A 16,516-nucleotide genomic window follows, 5' to 3' on the forward strand; every position below is an offset into this window, starting at 1 on the left:
AAACTCACACAGTTTATTGCTTTCGACCAATTAAAATCTCGATGCAAATTTCAATTTAAACTTAAATTGTTATTCACGAGGTTTTGCGAGGATAACAGTTTGAATTCAAAAGCAGTAGAATCGTTATAAGTTTTGTCAAAATTTAAAATAAGAGTGATAATATTGAAATGTAGCCAATATTAAAATTCATTTGTCGCAAGAATGAAGAATTAATCAACGATACAATATTGAAGTACGCTTATAAAAGAATGATAGATGTCAGTATCTTTACTCCTACAATAATGAAATAAAATATGTCAAAATAAAAACGTTTGAAACCGTTACCATTTGTAAGAACAGAGGTAAACGGTGAAATGAAATTTCGAGAATGATCATGGTAGATGCTTATAGCTCAGTAACTGGAACCATTATCATCTTGTCATGGTTTGTATGTATCCTACTGTTGGTACTGATGCATGAAATCATATGACGACATTATGCTCAGAATACTGGAAAATTCTTAAAACAAGGAAGACTTCAATATCGTAACTATCACAGATGCGGTTTTGATGTGTCACTTACATATACTTGATACTATATCAATTCATATTTTCGAACTAAAACCATAAGATATCTCTCTATATCTCTAAGGGCCCAATATTCAGCAAGCGTTCTAGTTTCTTCTGTACTCCAGGATTGCCAAAGTCCCGCAACCGTATTCTGGCATGTGAGGTTCGTGCTCGGCACATTTCCGCTAATGGCCTGTATCCATTCAAAATCACACAATATAGTGGCGAGTTTATCTGACAGACTCCTGAGATCTTTGCTCATCTGACAATCGGGGCTTGAAGATTGATCCTTGCGATCTTTGCTCATCTGACAATCGGGCATTGAAGAGTCTTCATTAAATCTTATTTGCTCTATAAACATAATTGCTGCTGCCATGGAATCGTAGTCCGCCCTTATTATTTCCGTCTGAAAGATGTTATGAAAAGTCATGAGTATTTTGTAGAAACGTATTTTGTATGGAGTGCTGTTTTGCATCGTATAAATTGTAGATAACAAACATTATGATTAAGATTCTGTACGATGAATAAAAATACTTCCAGTGCCAATACAAAAACACAACATGATCATCATCATTCTCTGCTTAATGCTAATGTAACAACTGCTATAAATAACATCTGTATCGCATCACCACTTTAAAAACTATTTTCAAGCTTTCTTACCACATTTGATGATTTGACCTTTGTTTCTTCCTCTTTGAAATTAATATTTCCGTTTCTGAACACGTGGTCTCTTGCATCTTCAATTTCATTGACCAGGCCTGTATCACGGATGCGGTCGACCCTCTGAAAAAGATACAATATTGTTGAGTAAACCATTAACAACTCCATCTTCTTTATTATTGTATTAGCACGTGACTAGTTACATTAAAGTTTCCAAGGAAAGGTGTGAAAAGATAAATTATATAAGCAAGCGAATAGACTAGAAAGTTTGTTAGGGTTTATTTATTTTTTAGATGGGCGGCAGGTTGTTATATTTACGTTGACGTGAAAGTGACTTGCAATGACCCCAAAACAAGATTATATTAAATTCGAAGTGCACCAGATATACTATTTTGGAAGAAATTTAAAAATGAGAAGTATTATTGTCAGCTGTATCATGAAAAATTACATTAAAATAAACGCAGGAAATAATATTCTACTAATAACGTTTCGTTAATGGACATATACTATAGTAATATCCCCGTATATTTGTATCTTTCCTTTTAACGAGATTACGTTAAAATGGTGCAATATTTGCTAAATAGGTATAATATAACATATACATGTCTTAAAACTAAACCAGCTCTATCATTATCATCACTACCACCACAACCCACAGTCAGAATTCATTCAATGATGTTTTTTAAGGACAAAACATAATTCATGAACTGGTGACATCATTACCATAACAACTACTTCTACATTGAATAAAAAAGATAATAATAATAATAATAATAATAATAATAATAATAATAATAATAATGATAATAATAAAACAATGACGAAAATATGTAGAAAGTCTTACATATTTCATTTTCAAGTATTTTATCATGTCGAGTGCTTCCGCCATATTCATTAGTATGGTCCCCAACGTCTCACTAATCGCTGCCTTCTGTATGCCAAAATCTTTTTCGGGTGTGCATGTTTTACCACAAGGTAAATTCCAGTTTGTATAATCAGAATGTCCGCAGACAAGTGGAGCCATTGGATGAGGTGTAGAACTTGGTGCTCCTTGGATGACCCACATGCACAAGGTAAGGAAAACTATGCTTCCGAAATTCACTTGATCAACTGCAATCACAAAAATAAATGCGTTTAGTTTAAATATACACGTTTTACGTAATCTTTAAAAGTGCAATACTAATGTTGAAAATCAATACATCAATTAAACAACCAGTATCGAATCAAAACGTCCAATCGTTTAAACATTTGTAATCATCAGAGTCTCTCTCTCTCTGATACACTTTTTGAAAATGTATTTCCCCATCTCGAAAATAATTTAACATATTGGAAAGAACAGAATCGACTTTCTAAGAACTTTAGCGGAATTAATTGAGTGTCTTTGTATAACATCGAAAAATACATCGTTAAGTTTCAATGCCTACCTTTCATAATGTTCATCTTGTATTCATATTGCTTTCAAAAACAGTACGCAATATTTTCGGGTGATACTGTTTCTTCTAGCTAAAGGTCGGATTCTTTTGACACAATGTTCGTCTCAAATATTTATATACAACATAAATAGGAAACATCATAGGGATCGACAGTTTCTGGATATCATCGGAAAGTTGTGTCTGAACAAAAGCTGATCACAGTGTTATGATCCGTTAGCAGTCATCTAAATTTAGATGTTTTTATTAACTTCCAACGAATGTTCTTCCCGACGGGCAGATTTCAGGGTTTTACCACTGTACTGGAAAATTGCGATGCAGAATAAATTCTTTAAGCTATCTGGCTACACATTTCTTTCGAAATGATTAGCTATGTTTCAGCGTGAATAACGTAGGTGTTAGAGATAAATCGACTACGAACGGAATACACATAATGCAAATGCATAATTATTTCGGTAAAAGACCATGAAAATTACTTCTTCGTTTTTCCTCATTTAGGAACTAAACTTTGCAGAATTGTTTTGCATTAAATAAAATAAGTATCTTGACGACAGCCGAATGCAAATTTTGCCGATTTTTTCTTTAAATTTTGTAATTTTTTGGGACAGATGTAGCCCACAGCACGATACAGAAAATCCAGTCTCCTGAAAGTAAATTTCTCGTTATAGACACGTTGTGGTCTTTGCAATCACATCAACACAGTATGTAATAAATCGTCCTGAATTCTTTATTTGATCAATTTTGTACCAAATATACATTAATATTTGGATGTGTATACTCGAATTTACAACAGTAACTGACTGTATATATAATTAGACTGCATACAAATCAAAATCTAACAAAATGATAATTGGCGGTATCGATATACTCTCACCCCACCCCTCCCAAACCAAGAAAAAGGCAAGAAAACTGGTGTTCCAAAATGTTTAACTGAAGCTATTTGGAATATGTCACAACAAAATACAACTGATATGATAGGTGCTACTAAACATTGATAATAACAATGATAATAATAATAATAATAATAATAATAATAATAATGACAGTAAGAATAATAGGGGGCCACGTAGCAAAGTTTAAAGGCGTTGGGTCGACACCTCGTTGCATTTTATATATATGGTTTGACGAATGCAATTTTGTACTGATTTTCACGCTAAAGCAGCTACACTGAGAACGCTTTAAATATAATTTTGGTAGTTTAAGCTATAACTTCTCATAAATAATAATAATAATAATAATAATAATAATAATAATAATAATAATAATAATAATAATAATAATTATAAAAATAATAATAACATAATACTAATGTCATAATATTAATAATAAGAAGAAAAAGAAGAAGAATTCATAAAGCTGGAGTGGTACGTTTGTGATAAATATTTTGTATAAAAATTCGTTAAGAATACTTTATAAGGAAAACTCTATCCGACGACAGTATCATATTAGCAAAGTTTAGACTTTTTCAGATAAACAGTGTCGAAAGATACAGACCAGGTTAAAAAGCAAATTACAGTAATTTTATTTGGCACTATAGAAAAATTTCCTAGCGTCCTAGACAATGTCATATTACTATATTTCCGTATTTAGAAAACGACGCTTCTGTTAATTTATTTGTAGTCACCCTAAACCATATTGTGTGATATAGATTTGTTAACTCTGCTACTTAATATTAATTCCTCAGTTTATGGTTCTTGTCGTATTGATGTTGGAACATTAATGTGGTAATCGTACAATTATTTTCAATGGCCCTTAGTCTTATGGTAATGCTAGCATCCTTGTAAAGTCACCCCATTTTATCATTTGGAAATAGGAACAAAGTTCAGAAATACAATAACACGAACAAATCAATCTTTTAATGGAACTAGAGAAGGTTAAAACGAATCGATATAATGTGAATTCCGATAGAGAGAGGAGGGAGAGAGAAAATACAAAATGATGCAAATTGAGAGAGAGAAAGAGAAAAAAATACTGTTACAGAGGAGGAAACAAAACAAGAAAACAAAAATGAAGTTTCGGAGAGAGAGAGACGGAGGAGAGAAAATATAGGATGATACAAATAAATTCAGATGCAGAGACCCAGTAGAAATTCAAAATAGATTAAAATTATTAGAATTGTCAGGCGTTGCTCTCCCCCACTACACACAAGTTCTGGTTTTGAATTTGCCACATCTAACGGGTTAGTAACCTTTCTTGAGGAAAAGGAAGACTTCAATATTTTCATCACGTGTGAGTAAATTTATGAAAAGGTCAAAAAGGCTATGCACCTCGAAATTACAATGATAAAGGAGAACTAGTTTATAGTTTAGGCTCAGCAAAAATGGTTGATAAAAATAGTGATAAGATGGGAAAGCTCATTGTAAAGGAAGTGTTGAAGAAATGAATCTATATTGATGTCAAGTTTTATCTTGATGAAAGAAAACGTGAAAATTGTGGAAAATACTGCTCGCGCAGATGATGATTATTGACTCATAAAGTTTAAGTTGTCAAAAACGTTTCCTCCCAGAAGTCGTTTGGTCAAAACCCATTAGACGAGTACTTTCAAATCTCAGTATGCAACACGTTTTAGATATCCACGTTTTGAAAACAAAAACTCCTAGTGAGTCGTGCATCACATAGATATAAGACTGAATAGTAAATTATTTTTCAATAGTTTCACCAAAATGTTCCCTCTCTATAGTTTACATTGTTTTATTTTTGGACAACAAGAAACATCTACTTCACCTTGTGGGCATAAATCTACGTTAGTTTTGGTTCGAGTCTTCTATAGGTGGGAAATCGTACCTAAGGGAACGAAACAGCGTTGTATACTCCTATTTTGAGTAATTAAATTATTATTTCGTGTTTACACCTGACAGTTTTCTTTTCTTTTTGTGCGAGTATAACTACTTTTAATCGTGTAATGCAAATTTGTTGTAAAAAGAAAAATGTTAGAGTATAACCGGTGACCTTTAAATAAATCATTACCTTAAATATATTCGATCAATACCATTTCATGATGTGTCCAAACAAGTTGTTTTTAAAAAAAACAAGAAGACAATACAAATATTTTATATAAATAATTATGAAACTTTACAATTAACAAACTGTTATAGCACGTTGTTCTCGAAGTTATTCTTCGGAGACATGTTGTGCAAGAACAATATTTGCTCGAATCTATACTTATCATTTATTAGGGCACTAAATAACAAGTATTAATTGTTTAATGTTTGTGCATTATTATAATTATTATTACTATTATTCTTATTATTATTATTATTATTATTATTATTATTATTATTAGAGAAAATTGAAGAGAAGAAAAAATGGCTATCACTTTTGATAAATATTTAAAGATATATCTGAAAGTATAAAATGCACAATTGACGATGGTAATACTATTTTTATGCATTTGATAAGAAAAATAGTTATATTACCTTCGTAAATAAAACCAAATAAAATTATACGAATACCATCTCAAATTAATACCTAAATAATATTTCATGACTTGAAAATGATCGGAAAAAAATTAACTAACTGCAAAAGTGAATAATTCTCCAAAATGAATCTTTGATTGCTAGTACAGTTAAGCTCGTGCATTCATAATATACCCTTACCACCGTAAACAAATAACAACTTAGTCGAAAAGCATTTTAAATGATGGAATTCAGTGTTACTGTCGTCAATGTATCCCCTCACCAACAAAGTCTCGTAATGGAACACGGTCCCCAAAGAGTGCGATTTTGTATATCGAAACGGTCAATAGCATACATTATGCATTGCAATATCTGCTTTAAGGTGACCCTTTAAGCACATCAACGTTTGTCATAAATAGAAGGACATTATAATATTTTGAAACTTGTCGGTTTCATAATTCTTTAGTTTACTTATATTAAGATCACAGAGGCGTGTATACATACATACATACATACATACATACATACATATATATAATCACTACTATGAAATATCTGTTGATGCGATGATTTGGATATTTCTCCTTTCATCTTTATATAGTGGGTAGTAAGTTTGTATAACAAAAGCATTCATTAGTCATTTTCGTCTGCAAATTGTCAATACTTTGCAATATATAATTTACGTGTTTTTACAATTACTCAGTGTGCTAGAACTTCTGAAAGGTAGAACAGACATGAAAAACCCAAATGTTATTTGTTCTATGGAAATTGTGTTGCCTTTTATTAATAACATTGTACGAACGTCAAGTTTGCCCTGGGTAACGTGTTTCACTGGTTCTGTAAAAAAGTGCTTGCTTGGTTTTAATACTTTAAAAATTATAAAATGATTTTTATCAAGTATATTTGTGTTGATTTAGATTACAGACTCTTAAAAATTAAACGTTAACCACATCTATATATCAACACCAATACACCCAGAAAGGTAAACTGGTGAATTAACACTAAACTGACAATTTAAGTAATTAATATTGCAGGCTGTGTTTTAGAACGAAAACTAATATTTTAACGGCACCTTTCCTTTTAAATACAGAAATATTGTAATATGAAATTGTCCACGCAGTTTGTTGATGTTTCTAAATTGTTACATTTAATTACTGTACTTGACAATTTTGCACAGACTACATTCTTCGATTTCACTCCGAACCTGAACAATGAATTAAACATAAAACTTCTGTATGATCGAATATTTTCACATGGTATTTATAACGACGTTTTAAAAATTATTCCATGGAGATAAAACTGTTGTAGTTATTATTATTATTATTATTATTATTATTATTATTATTATTGTTAATGTTATTATTGTTATTATTTTACTGTTCTTCTTTATATTACTATTATTCTTATCGAGAGATCAGAGACTCAGAGACTCAACTAAAATATATTAATTTATACTCAATAGGTCAAATGTTGGTTTTGGTTTGGTAATATTTTACGTGGTTCAAATTTCCAGATGCATAGTCCTACGATGAATGAGGATTCATCCATCCTTTCAAACCTCAAGCCAGACAGATAAATTACAGGTAGGCATATAGCATGGACATCACAGCTGATAACTGTATTATTATTACAAGTAGTAGCAGTAGTAGTAGTAGGCATAGTATTGTTTATTGTCTTTTCAAAAAGAAAAGAAATCAATGTATTTACACGATTTCCTTTCATTGTTCATTATCTATATTCATCGTCAATGCACAAATAAGTTATACATCCTCTGAAAAACTGTTAAAGTCTCTTTCAATCCTTATCTGCCATCAGTTGAGCTTGTTAGTAAATGACCACATAAGTAAAGTGTTTTTAAGATAAAATGTTATCGCTAGCAACGCTTTTCCTGCTTACGTCCTTAAACATATGCATACAAGAGTCACATTCTACTATAACTGAAATTGTGAAATGACTGTGACAACATATTTTAATACGTGATCTATCCTATTAAACAAAGAGACCTTTATCTCCTACTAATAGTTAAAGTGATGTTCGACGCTTTGAAAAAACAGGATATATGCCTGAACTTCAGTCTAAACATTATAAATTCATAACAAACATGGTTTACATATAAAGACTGAAAATTCGACAATTAAAAAGGAAGCTATATAAGATTCATTAATTGCATTACAAGTCCATGCTTCGCACTAAAAGTAGTGTTGTTTTTAAAAAAGAAATTCGAGAGAATTTTTAAACTTATTTCTTATTGTAATATGGAAACATATTTGCATTTAATAAGAGAATCAAGTCCATTTCGAACTTATGTTCATGAAACGAAACAAAATGAGCTCGACAACGCTAAACATAATGTAAGATTTGTTACATATTTTAGAATCCTTAAAAATATCGAAAATATTGGCTACCCGTTGGCTGTTATTTTGTGAAACTTAAAAGTCAGATCGACAAATCACGAGTCAGAAGTTTTCATTCGTGATCTTGTTTGGATATATCGATCTGTTTCATTAATAACTTTATTTTTTATTAGTTGTATCCATGTGTGGCATAATCAGCGGAAATGTAAAATTCCTTAACGTACACGTATTTCTTCAAAGAATATTTTAAATTCAAGTTTAACTCAAACATTTAATACCATGTTCTATACAATTCGCTGGAACCATTTTGCCTCGGACGAAAACATCTAAATTTATGAACGTTAGCAAATATACACATTTAAATAATGTTATGTCTTTTTAGCACCAATCTCTTTACTAAAAGTATTTTTTAAAAATAAAATGTTTCTTTTTATTACTCATATAGAGATTGCCCTCAGTTAATGTGGATGGATGAATATACCTCTTCCTATGTGTGTGGGTGAATGGGCATTTTACGCCACTATTTGACTCAGTATTGTTTTGCCCGTGTATTCGTAATCATTGCAGTAACGAATGTAACTTAACACGTCCTTTAGAGAAAGATCATTTACACGTTATAAATGAATCCAGCATTATGACCAATGTGGGGCACATCCCAACGTTTTAATGACCTTTCTGCGTCCCCAACGTCTACCTTTGTCTGTGTGTTTTTGTTTGTGTTTGAGTTCTTGTATGATGGAGAAATGTGGATGCTCTTAAATTATATTGATAGCTCTAAACGTATTCAACCGTGTGTGATTATTTGTATTTCTGGATGCACAATAGTATGTTGATTTTGAGACTAAGTCTTGGAGGTCTCGTCTTACCACCTCCTATAGATTAAAGATTCCATGGCAAGGTCAAGTCATCAATCTCAGGAAATATTTGCATAGCAGATGGTGTAAAGAAATACAAATTGAATATTAACCAAAAAGTGATAAAATAACGTAGACATATATTCTCGATATTCTGCTGAGAGAATCTACTGACGGAATGCGTATGGTTTAACAATAGCATAACAATAAATTAAATATTATTTCAAGTGCATGCAAGTTATTAAAGATTCTCACTTAATCAAACACTATTTCGGATGAAACATACATCCTACTCACAATAAGAGAAGTGATTTTTATGGTTTTAAGTTATTGACTCGAAAGTTTCCTAATTTCCCGCATACACCATCCCTGTCGATGAAGTTCAATTTAAAAATCCCATCTTATGAATGATGCTTTCTGATAGGTGTTTTCGATCTTGGTTGTTTGGCCAGACTTATCGATGTTAATCCTATCCCTAGAGGGAATGGCCCACGATGACAACTCCTATGAGGAACACTTATATCAACTCCAACTCTCACTCTCTCTCTCTCTCTCTCTCTCTCTCTCTCTCTCACTCTCTCTCTCTCTCTCGATATATATATATATATATATATATATATATATATATATATATATATATATATATATATATATATATATATATATATATATATACATATTGACTCGAAAGTGTCCTACTTTCCCGCGTACACCATCCCTGCCGATGAAGTTCAATTTAAAAATCCCATCTTATGAATGATGCTTTCTGATAGGTGTTTTCGATCTTGGTTGTTTGGCCAGAATTATCAACTAAGTCTGCGTCATCACATGGAGTACATTATATTCACATAACGGACAACTGTAGTTTAAGTGAACATCACAAAAAAATCCTATAGGTTGTTTATGTTTTCCCTTAGTAATATAGGACAACGCGTATTAATATTAACATAATTGATAAATACGAAGAAATAATATTACCATATAGTTTAGAGACTTTTTTCTTCTCAATGATAGTATCGATTTATATAGTTGGAATCTGGCTTATCTGTGTCCTTACGTGAGAGTTAACTACTGGGTCATTACGAGGATTTGTGTGCTACTCACTAATGCCTGAACCATTGACTTTATACAATAGCTTATGATGCTATGAGCATTTTCGAGAGGACAGAGGGATTGCTACGTGCAGGAAAAGTTATGAGTGCGGTACCACGTAAATTATAGATCTTGATTATTTTCTTTGTGAAATCTTGCAAGGGAAAATACAATGAATATTGCATATACTCTATGTTTTATAAAAATACAGCTCCAAAGAATTAAATGATTCTTTTATTTCATATTAGAAGAGAGCGTGCCCATGTGTGTGATTGCATGGCCATTTAACGCATGTTTCAGACAAGTTGCAACTGTTTTACTGAATATTGTTTTGCCTGTGTATTAGTAATCATTGCAATAACGTATGTCACTTAACACATCCTTTAGTGTCAGATCATTTACACTTTATAAATGAATCCAGCAGTATGACCAATGTGGAACACATCCCAACGTTTTAATGATCTTTCTGCGTCCCCAACGTCTGTGTTTGAGTGTGTGTTTTTGTTTATGTTTGAGTTCTTGTATATTGGAGAAATGTGGATGCTCGTAAATTATATTGATCAGCTCTAAACGTATTTGAGCGTGTGTGATTATTTGTAGTTCTGGATGCACAATAGTATCTTGATTTTGAGACTCAGTCTTGGAGGTCTCGCCTTACCACCTCATATAGATTAAAGATTCCATGGCATGGTCAAGTCATCAATCTCAGGAAAATATTTGTATAGCAAATGGTACACAGAAATAAAAATTGAATATTAACCAAAAAGTGAGAAAATAACGTAGACATTTATATTCGATATACTGCTGAGAGAATCAGCTGACTGAGTGTGTATGGTTTAACAATAGTTAACAGTAAATTAAATTTAAATATTATTTCAAGAGGATGCAAGTTTATTAAAGATTCTCACTTAGCCGAACACTATTCCGGATGAAACATACATCCTACTCACAATAAGAGAAGTGATTTTCATGGTTTTATGTTACTGACTCAAAAGTTTCCTAATTTCCCGCATACACCATCCCTGCCGATGAAGTTCAGTTTAAAAATCCCATCTTATGAATGTTGCTTTCTGATAGGTGTTTTCGATCTTAGTTGTTTGGCCAGAATTATCAATGTTAATCCTATCCCTAAAGGGAATTGCCCATAATGACAATACTTTTAAGGATTAATTATATCAACCCTCCACTTTCTGGAGAATCCAAATATAGAATTGCCTCGTATTACGTTTTCAAGACTTACCGACATTGGTTTCACTTCACACTCTTTAAACGTTTAACGTTCCCTTGGAATGGTTGGAAAATTTGCTTTTCATACATTGCTTTTGATTAATGTTTAATGTCTTCGATGCATAGAGATTCGCTTCAATACTTGGTCCTCGATAATGTTTCAGTGTAATGTTTATACAGGAATGATTACAACTTGATTATCATGCAACCTTCCCACAGCTTCCACTCAGTCAGCGTCATCACATGTAATACAATATCTTCCCCTTGTGGACAACTGTAGTTTAAGTGAACATCACACTGGAATCCTATAGGTTGTGTATGTTTTCCCTTAGTAATATAGGAAAACACTTCTTAATATTAACATAATTTATAAATACGAAGAAATAATATTACCATATAGTTGTGATAGTCTCGATTTATATAGCTAGAATCTGGCTTAACTGTGTCCTTAGATGAGAGTTAACTACTGGGTCATTATGACGATGTGTGTGCTACTCACTAATGCCTGTATCATTGACTTTGTACAATACTTTATAATACCATGAGTATGTACGAGAGGACATAGGGGTTACTAACGGCAGAAAAAGAGACGAGTGTTTTAAACATGTGGAATACTTTCTTTGTGAAATCGTGCATGGGTATAAATCTATAGTGCTTATCCTCTATCTTTTATCAAAACAAAGCTCAAAACAGTTAAATGATTATTTTATTTCATACTGGAATTGTGCGTGCTTATATTTGTTACAGTAACATCTTTTACTTCGAATTTAATAATTCCTTTCATTAATAATGTATCATGTAAAAGCCCGAATGTTAGAGCTATTCAGTTAAGAGAAAGAGAGAGAGAGAGAGATGATTCTTGAAATATTTGTTCTCAAAACAATCTAACTCATGGGGAAAGCTGTCGAGGGATAGGTTAACATATGGATAAGACTGGTCAAACCCACGAACATCGAAAACGTATATTACAGTGCCATATTCAAAAGATGGGAACTATATGTATGTATGTATGTATGTATGTATGTATGTATCTATGTATGTATGTATGTATGTATGTATGTATGTATGTATGTATGTATGTATGTATGTATGTATCTATGTATGTATGTATGTATGTATGTATGTTTTTTGAAACGGTAGTAGAGTATAGCGTTACATAGCGCAATCTTGACAACTGGGCGATATTCTTAGTAAATTGCAATACCCTTTCTATGATAACGACGACAATGTTTTCTGCAATTCTTTTCAACCTTTTGGTAGTTGTTACAGTCTGCTATTTGTAAATTAAAAGGGATATATTACTCAAAATATGAAAATCATTTGATATAACCGTATATGAAAGGCTCACGATGCAATTGTAAAATCACACAACGTATTTATTACAAATTGTTACGACTTGGAAGACCTCTACGGAAATTTGAACCTAGGTCTGCGGGTAAACGGCATCAATCGCCGTAGAGAACGAATTAGAAGCACTCTAACCTGTTTCATAGTATTATTTGCTTTAAATATTAATTCCACCTACTATTTTCAAACATTCTCCTATAGAATCCATGGATAGCACCTTCCGTTCTGTCTGGTGTATGTTTAATATTCTCTTCAATTAATACTAGATACCTGGATTTATTTCATAGGAATCCGGAATGACTGTGCAGATAGATGCGAATTAATTGCTCGGTCGGAATTCGAGTGTGACTGCTACACACAAGTGCAAACGCTGATTATGTAGCATCAATATTTGGTGATGTTTGCTTAGTCGTGATGGAATATGGATGGTGTTTGGGTGTAAGGTGATGGGTGCGTTTACCCGCGGACCTGGGCTCGAATTTCCGTAGAGTACGCATGCAAATTCTCTTACCTGTATGATAGTATTATTTTTATTAAATAATTCTGCCAACTATTTTCAAACATTCTCCTACAGATTCCAGGAAAAGAAGTTTCCGTTCTATCTGGTGTGTGTGTGTGTGTGCAGGTATATATATATATATATATATATATATATATATATATATATATATATATATATATATATATATATATATATATATATATATATATATAATTATTTCATAAACAAATAACTCTTGCAATTTAAAATTGCATCGCAGAAAATAAATAGAGCAAAATAAAGTAACTCACAATTACCGATAAAATGCTAGTGGCGGTACCGAAATGATTCGTAACGAGAACAGGGTGCTCATCAGCGCAGAGCAGCTACCGTTTTGTGAACTTCAGAAAGAAACGGTACCCAACTCCCTTCCGGAAGATATAATCTTCCTTTTTCGCAGTGCAGAAAATATCAAACCAAAAGAAAACGTAAACCATCACCTAATTTTATCAGCAGCATATCGGACAAAATTGTCTACGTCATTATCTCAGTGTTAAGTTAAATATTCCTTTTTTGCATTTCCTGCTAAGGGATGAACTTAAAGTTTGATTCTCAAAAGCAACATCCTATTCATCAAGCAAATCTACAAAGAAGGCATACAGACGATCACATATATGAAAAACAACATTTCGCTCTTATGCAAGAATGCATAGAATCAGACGCGGACACATAGGAAGATGTACTTCCATGCAAATTCACAGAGAAAACATCGATATCATTTATTGCAAGAAACTTCTAATATTTTTACAGTACTTTATTAAAGGAGTGCGTGATGGAAATAAATAAACAGATGATTATTTACAATGTGAATGCGAGCTAATGGTAATAAATTGACATGTTTCTCTGCAAGAGAATAAGATTCCATGGAATGATATATAACGTGGTATGACATATTAGAGATCATCTTGAAAAATTTGCTTGAGAACATACGTGTACATCATTTCAACATATTCTGTCTCACGTGGATACAACCAATTAGAACTAAAAATGTCATAATCAAGGAATATTATGGCCAAACAACTTTTTAACCATAATTTGTTGATATGACCATTAAGCTTCAGTAATTAATGGTCGATTGACAATCAATACTTTAAATATTGTTAAGGATTCTAAAATAAGAATCAAATCAAACAAATCATTGCATTGGCATTATGCGTAACGTTGTGGAGATGAATATATTTGAAGAAATTTAATTCCAGAAAGGACTGGTGTTTTTTCTTATTAAAGAAAACAACGTGTCATATTCCAATATGAAATAGTACGGATTAACTATGACTTATCGAGATTTGTTTTTAAAACAAATATTCCCTTAGTTAGATGGATGGAACTTTGTATACAAGTAATCAGTCTTAAATAACTCCTATTAATTTAAATTTTTGAGATACTCATAGTTAAATGAAACTATCTGTTTTATGAATTTGCAATGTCACGTCTGATAGCTCAGTCAAATTTCCCGTTGTTTGAAAGTCTCGAAAACCTCTGTAACTGTTTGTGAGAAAATTAGGGCTATTTGTTTAATTGGATAGATAAGATTATGTTGTCACAGTAATTTCGAAATTTCAGTTCAAATAGAATTTGACTCTTTTCTAGATATATTTTAATAAATAATAAGGACAAACATTGATGTCCCTAAAATCTTTAACTTAAAAAAAATCAGTTTATAATAATTCCTTAATGTTATTAACAAAACTCACACAGTTTATTGCTTTCGACCAATTAAAATCTCGATGCAAATTTCAATTTGAACTTAAATTGTTATTCACGAGGTTTTGCGAGGATAACAGTTTGAATTCAAAAGCAGTAGAATCGTTATAAGTTTTGTCAAAATTTAAAATAAGAGTGATAATATTGAAATGTAGCCAATATTAAAATTCATTTGTCGCAAGAATGAAGAATTAATCAACGATACAATATTGAAGTACGCTTATAAAAGAATGATAGATGTCAGTATCTTTACTCCTAAAATAATGAAACAAAATATGTCAAAATAAAAACGCTTGAAACCGTTACCATTTGTAAGAACAGAGGTAAACGGTGAAATGAAATTTCGAGAATGATCATGGTAGATGCTTATAGCTCAGTAACTGGAACCATTATCATCTTGTCATGGTTTGTATATATCCTACTGTTGGTACTGATGCATGAAATCATATGACGACATTATGCTCAGAATACTGGAAAATTCTTAAAACAAGGAAGACTTCAATATCGTAACTATCACAGATGCGGTTTTGATGTGTCACTTACATATACTTGATACTATATCAATTCATATTTTCGAACTAAAACCATAAGATATCTCTCTATATCTCTAAGGGCCCAATATTCAGCAAGCGTTCTAGTTTCTTCTGTACTCCAGGATTGCCAAAGTCCCGCAACCGTATTCTGGCATGTGAGGTTCGTGCTCGGCACATTTCCGCTAATGGCCTGTATCCATTCAAAATCACACAATATAGTGGCGAGTTTATCTGACAGACTCCTGAGATCTTTGCTCATCTGACAATCGGGGCTTGAAGATTGATCCTTGCGATCTTTGCTCATCTGACAATCGGGCATTGAAGAGTCTTCATTAAATCTTATTTGCTCTATAAACATAATTGCTGCTGCCATGGAATCGTAGTCCGCCCTTATTATTTCCGTCTGAAAGATGTTATGAAAAGTCATGAGTATTTTGTAGAAACGTATTTTGTATGGAGTGCTGTTTTGCATCGTATAAATTGTAGATAACAAACATTATGATTAAGATTCTGTACGATGAATAAAAATACTTCCAGTGCCAATACAAAAACACAACATGATCATCATCATTCTCTGCTTAATGCTAATGTAACAACTGCTATAAATAACATCTGTATCGCATCACCACTTTAAAAACTATTTTCAAGCTTTCTTACCACATTTGATGATTTGACCTTTGTTTCTTCCTCTTTGAAATTAATATTTCCGTTTCTGAACACGTGGTCTCTTGCATCTTCAATTTCATTGACCAGGCCTGTATCACGGATGCGGTCGACCCTCTGAAAAAGATACAATATTGTTGAGTAAACCATTAACAACTCCATCTTCTT

Source organism: Sinohyriopsis cumingii, chromosome 7, assembly GCF_028554795.1.
Source record: "Sinohyriopsis cumingii isolate HCF-2022 chromosome 7, ASM2855479v2, whole genome shotgun sequence".
NCBI classification, from domain to species: Eukaryota; Metazoa; Mollusca; class Bivalvia; order Unionida; family Unionidae; genus Sinohyriopsis; species Sinohyriopsis cumingii.